Genomic DNA, 6000 nt, shown 5'->3' on the forward strand with positions numbered 1-6000 from the left:
CAATTATGGAAGCATAGGTGGAGTTGGGTAGGAAGCAACATGAGACAAAGGTGTGGTGGTAAGAGAGCAACATGAGGGATTCTTGCAGTGATACTCACTTTTTTGTTTATTTTTTAATTGAAGTGTAGTTGACATATAATATATTGGTTTCAAGTATACAACATAGTGATTTAACAGTTACATTATTAAGTCCTCATCCCCACTAGTGTAGTTACTATTTGTCAACACAGAATGATGTCACAGAACTATTGACTATATTCTCTATGTTGTACTTTGATCCCCATGACTAATTTATATTATGATTGAGATTTTGTGCCTCTTGATCCCCTTCACCTTTTCACCCACTTAACCAACCCCTGCTGCATGGTAACCACCACATCTCAGTGTCTGAGTCTACTGCTCTTAGAAAGACAAATACCATATGATTTCACTTAAACGTAGAATCTAAAAACAAAGTGACAATCTATTTTGACGGTATAAATGTTAGTATCTTGTTTGTGATACTGTACTGCAGTTCACAAGAGGTTACCATTGGAGAAAATTGAGTTAAGTGTACATGAGATCTCTATTATTATTTTTCTATTTATTAATGTATTGATATATACTCATGAAGGTTTCACATGAAAAAACAATGTGGTTACTACATTTACCCATATTATCAAGCCCCCCCATACCCCATTGCAGTCACTGTCCATCAGTGTAGTAAGATGCCACAGATTCACTATTTGCCTTCTCTGTGCTGCACTGTCTTCCCCATGACCCCTCACACCATGTGTACTAAACATAATACTTCTCAATTCCCTTCTCTCTCCCTCCCCTCTGGCCCTCCCACACCCCTCCCCTTTGATAACCACTAGTTCATTCGTGGAGTCTCTGAGTCTGCAGCCATTTTGTTCCTTCAGTTTTGCTTCATTGTTATACTCCACAAATGAGGGAAATCATTTGGCACTTGTCTTTCTCTGCCTGGCTTGTTTCACTGAGCATAATATCCTCCAGCTCCATCCATGTTGTTGCAAATAGTAGGATTTGTTTCTTTCTTATGGCTGAATGGTATTCCATTGTGTATATGTACCACATCTTCTCTTTCCATTCATCTACTGATGGACACAGGTTGCCTCTATATCTTGGCTATTGTAAATAGACCTGTGATAAACATAGGGTTATATATGTCTTTTTGAATCTGAGAACTTGTATTCTTTGGGTAAATTCCAAGGAGTGGGATTCCCAGGTCAAATGGTATTTTTATTTTTAGTTTTTTGAGGAACATCCATATTGCTTTCCACAATGGTTGAACTAGCTTACAGTCCCACCAGCAGTGTAGGAGGGTTCCCCTTTCTCCACATCTTCGCCAGCATTTGTTATTCTTAGTCTTTTAGATGCTGGCCATCCTTACTGGTGTGAAGTGATATCTCATGGTGGTTTTAATTTGCATTTCCCTGATGATTAGTGATGTGGAGCATCTTTTCATGTGTCTGTTGGCCATCTGAATTTCTTCTTTGGAGGACTGTCTCTTCATGTCCTCTGCCCATTTGTTAATCGTGTTATTTGCTTTTTGGGTGTTGAGGTGTATTTAGTTCTTTATGTATTTTGGATGTTAACCCCTTATCAGATATGTCATTTACAGGTATATTCTCCCATACTGTAGTATGCCTTTTTGTTCTGTTGATGGTGTCCTTTGCCATACAGAGGAATTTTAGTTTGACGTAGTCCCATGTATTCATTTTTGCTTTTGTTTTCCTTGCTCGAGGAGATGTGTTCAGGAAGAAGTCGCTTATGTTTATATTCAGGAGATTTTTGCCTATGTTGTCTTCTAAGAGTTTTACAGTTTCATGACTTACATTCAGGTCTTTGATCCATTTCGAGTTTACTTTTGTGTATGGGGTTAAACAATAATCCAGTTTCATTCTCTTGCATGTAGCTGTCCAGTTTTGCCAACACCAGCTTTTGAAGAGGCTGTCATTTCCCCATTGTATGTCCATGGCTCCTTTATCATATATTAATTTACAATTTTGGTTGGGCTTATATCTAGGCTCTGTAGTCTGTTCCATTAGTCTATGGATCTGTTCTTGTGCCAGTACCAAATTGTTTTGATTACTGTGGCTTTGTAGTAGAGCTTGAAGTTGGGGAGCATAATCCCCCAGCTTTATTCTTCCTTCTTGTGATTGCTTTGGCTACTCAGGGTCTTTTGTGGTTCCATATGAATTTTAGTGTGATTTGCTCTACTTCAAAGTATAAGTCTTTCACTTCCTTGGTTAGGTTTATTCCTAGGTATTTTATTCTTGTTGATGCAATTGGAAATTGAATTGTTTTTCTGCTTTCTCTTGCTATTTCATCATTAGTGTATAGGAATAGAAGATTCCTGTGTATTAATTTTGTATCCTGCAACTTTGCTGAATTCTGATATTAGATCAGGTAGTTTTAGAGAGGATTCTTTAGGGTTTTTTGTACAATACCATGTCATCTGCAAAGAGTGACAGTATAACTTTTCCTTACCAATCTGAATGCCCTTTATTTCTTTGTGTTGTCTAACTGCAGTGGCAAGGACCTCCAGTACTATGTTGAATAAAATTGGAGAGAGTGGGCATCCTTGTCTTGTTCCTGATTTTAAAGGAAAGCCTTTCAGCTTCTCGCTGTTAAGTATGATGTTGGCTTTGGGTTTGTCATTATATGGCCTTTATTATTTTGAGGTACTTGCCTCTATACCCATTTTGTTGGGAGTTTGTATCATGAATGGATGTTGAATTTTGTCAAATGCTTTTTTGGCATCTGTGGAGACAGCTGTATGGGTTTTGTCCTTTTTGTTGATATGGTGGATGATGATGATGGATTTTCTAATATTTTATTTATTTCTGTTCTAATCTTTATTAGGTCCTTCCTTCTACTGACTTTGGGCCTCATTTGTTCTTCTTTTTCTAGTTACATTAATTTGGGTTTAGACTGTTCATATGGTATTGTTCTTCTTTCCTGACGTAGGCCTGTATTGCAATATACTTTCTAATATTGTACTGTCCTTGTATTCCTGGAATAAATCCTACTTGATCATGGTGGATCTTTTTGAAATATTTTTGAATTTGGTTTGCTTATATTTTGTTGAGCATTTTTGCATCTATGTTAATCAGTGATATTCGTCTGTAATTTTATTTTTTTGTGATGTTTTTGCCTGGTTTTGGTATTATAGTGATGCTGTCCTCATAGAATGAGTTTGAAAGTATTCTTGCTTCTTCTACTTTTTGGAAAACTATAAGGAGGATGGGTATTAGGTCTTCACTAAATGTTTGATAAAATTCAGTGGTGAAGCCATCTGGTCCAGGAGGTTTGTTCTTAGGTAGATTTTTGATTACCATTCAATTTAATTTCTGGTAGATTGTTCAGATTTTCTGTTTCTTTCTGGGTCAGCCTTGCAAAGTATTATTTTTCTAGAAAGTTGTCCATTTCTTCTAGGTTATACAGTTAGCACATAATTTTTCATAGTATTCTCTAATAATTCTTGGTATTTCTGTGGTGTCTGTAGTGATTTTTCCTTTCTCATTTATGATTCTGTTTATATGGGTAGGCTCTCTTTTTTCCTTGATAATTATGGTTAGGGGTTCATCTATTTTGTTTATTTTATCGAAGAACCCACTCTTGCTTTCAGTGATTCTTTCTATTGTTTTTATTTATTTCTGCTCTAATCTTTATTATGTCCTTCCTTCTATTGACTTTGGGCCTCATTTGTTCTTCTTTTTCTAGTTACGTTAATTTTGAGTTTAGACTGTTTATATTGTATTGTTCTTCTTTCCTGAGGTAGGCCTGTATTGCAATATACTTTCCTCTTAGAATGGCCTTCACTGCGTCCCACAGATTTTTGTGGTGTTGAATTATTGTTGTCATTTGTCTCCATATATTGCTTGATCTCTGCTTTTATTTGGTCATTGATCCATTGGTGATTTAGGAGCATGTTGTTAAGCCTCAATGTGTTTGTGGGATTTTTCATTTTCTTTGTACAATTTATTTCTAGTTTCATACCTTTGTGGTCTGAGAAACTGGTTGGTACAATTTCAGTCTTTTTGAATTTACTGAGGCTCTTTTTGTGGCCTAGTATGTGATCTATTCCTCAAAATATTCTATGTGCACTTGAGAAGAATGTGTATTCTGCTGCTTTTGTTTGTAGAGTTCTGTATATGTCTGTTAGGTCCATCTGTTCTAATGTGTTGTTTAATGCCTCTGTGTCCTTACTTATTTTCTGTCTGGTTGATCTTTCCTTTGGAGTGAGTGGAGTGTTGAAGTCTCCTAGAATGAATGCATTGTATTCTATTTCTCCTTTTAATTCTGTTAGTATTTGTTTCACACATGTATGTGCTCTTGTGTTGGGTGCATAGATATTTATAATAGTCATATCTTCTTGTTGGATTGACTCCTTTATCATTATGTAATGCCCTTCTTTGTCTGTTGTAACTTTGTTTTGAAATCCATTTCGTCTGATACAAGTACTGCAATTTCTGCTTTTTTCTCACTGTTAGTTGCATGAAATATCTTTTTCCATCCCTTCACTTTTAGTCTGTATATATCTTTGGGTTTAAAGTGAGTCTCTTGTAGGCAGCATATAGATGGGTCTTGCTTTTTTATCCATTCAGTGACTCTTTTTCTTTTGATTGGTGTATTCAGACAATTTACATTTAGGGTGTTTATTGATAGGTATGTACGTATTGCCATTGCAGGCTTTAGATGTGTTTTTACCAAAGGTTCAAGGGTAACTTCCTTACTATCTAAGAGTCTAACTTAACTCACTTAGTATGCTATTACAAACACAATCTTAGGGTTCTTTTTTTCTCCTCCCTTTTCTTCCTCCTGCATTCTTTATATATTAGGTATCATATTCTGTACTCTTTGTCTATCCCTTGACTGACTTTGGGTAGTTGATTTAATTTTGCATTTGCTTAGTAATTAACTGTTCTACTTTCTTTACTGTGGTTTTATTACTTCTGGTGACAGCTTTTAAAACTTAGGAACACTTCCATCTATAGCAGTCCCTCCAAAATACACAGTATAGACTGTAGGAGGTAAATTCTCTAAGCTTTTACTTATCTGGAAATTGTTTAATCCCTTCTAATTTAAATGATAATCTTGCTGGATAATATGTTCTTGGTTTGAGGCCCTTCTGCTTCATTGCATTAAATGTATCATGCCCCTCCTTTCCAGCCTGTAAGGTTTCTGCTGAGAAGTCTGATGATGGCTTGATGGGTTTTCATTTGTATGTGTTCTTTTTCTCTCTGGCTGCTTTTAATAGTCTGTCCTTACCCTTGATCTTTGCCATTTTAATTATTATATGTCTTGGTGTTGTCTTCCTTGGGTCCCTTATGTTGGGAGATCTGTGCACCTCCATGGCCTGAGAGACTACCTCCTTCCCCAGATTGGGGAAGTTTTCAGTAATTAACCTCCTCAAAGACACTTTGAATCCCTTTTTCTCTTCTTGTTCTGGTACCCCTATTATATGAATATTGTCCATTTGTATTGGTCACACAGTTCTCTCAATATTCTTTCATTCTTAGAGTTCCTTTTTTCTCTGTGTGCCTCAGCTTCTTTGTGTTCCTCTTCTCTAATTTCTATTTCTTTTATCATCTTCTCCACCATATATAATCTGCTTTTAAAGCATTCCATTGTATGTTTTATTTCTGATACTGTGTTCTGTAATAATTGGATCTCTGACTGGAATTCATTCCTGAGTTCTTGCATATTTTTCTGCACTGCCATGAGTGTGTTTATAATTTTTATTTTGAAATCTATTTCTGGAAGATTCCTGAGGTCTTTTTCATTTGACTCTTTCTCAGGTATATGTATGATTTTGCTTTGAACCAGGTTACTTTGACATTTCATATTAGTTTGTGGCCCCCTCTAGTGCCCAGAAGCTCTCCTTTCTGGAGCTTCCCAGCCTATTTTGGAACTATTTTGGGGATCACAGGGGACCAGTGTTGGTGCCTGGGGGGAGGAAAGAGCTGTTTCCTGATATGCCTGTCTCCACTG

Source organism: Manis javanica, chromosome X (assembly GCF_040802235.1).
Source record: "Manis javanica isolate MJ-LG chromosome X, MJ_LKY, whole genome shotgun sequence".
Classification (NCBI taxonomy): domain Eukaryota; kingdom Metazoa; phylum Chordata; class Mammalia; order Pholidota; family Manidae; genus Manis; species Manis javanica.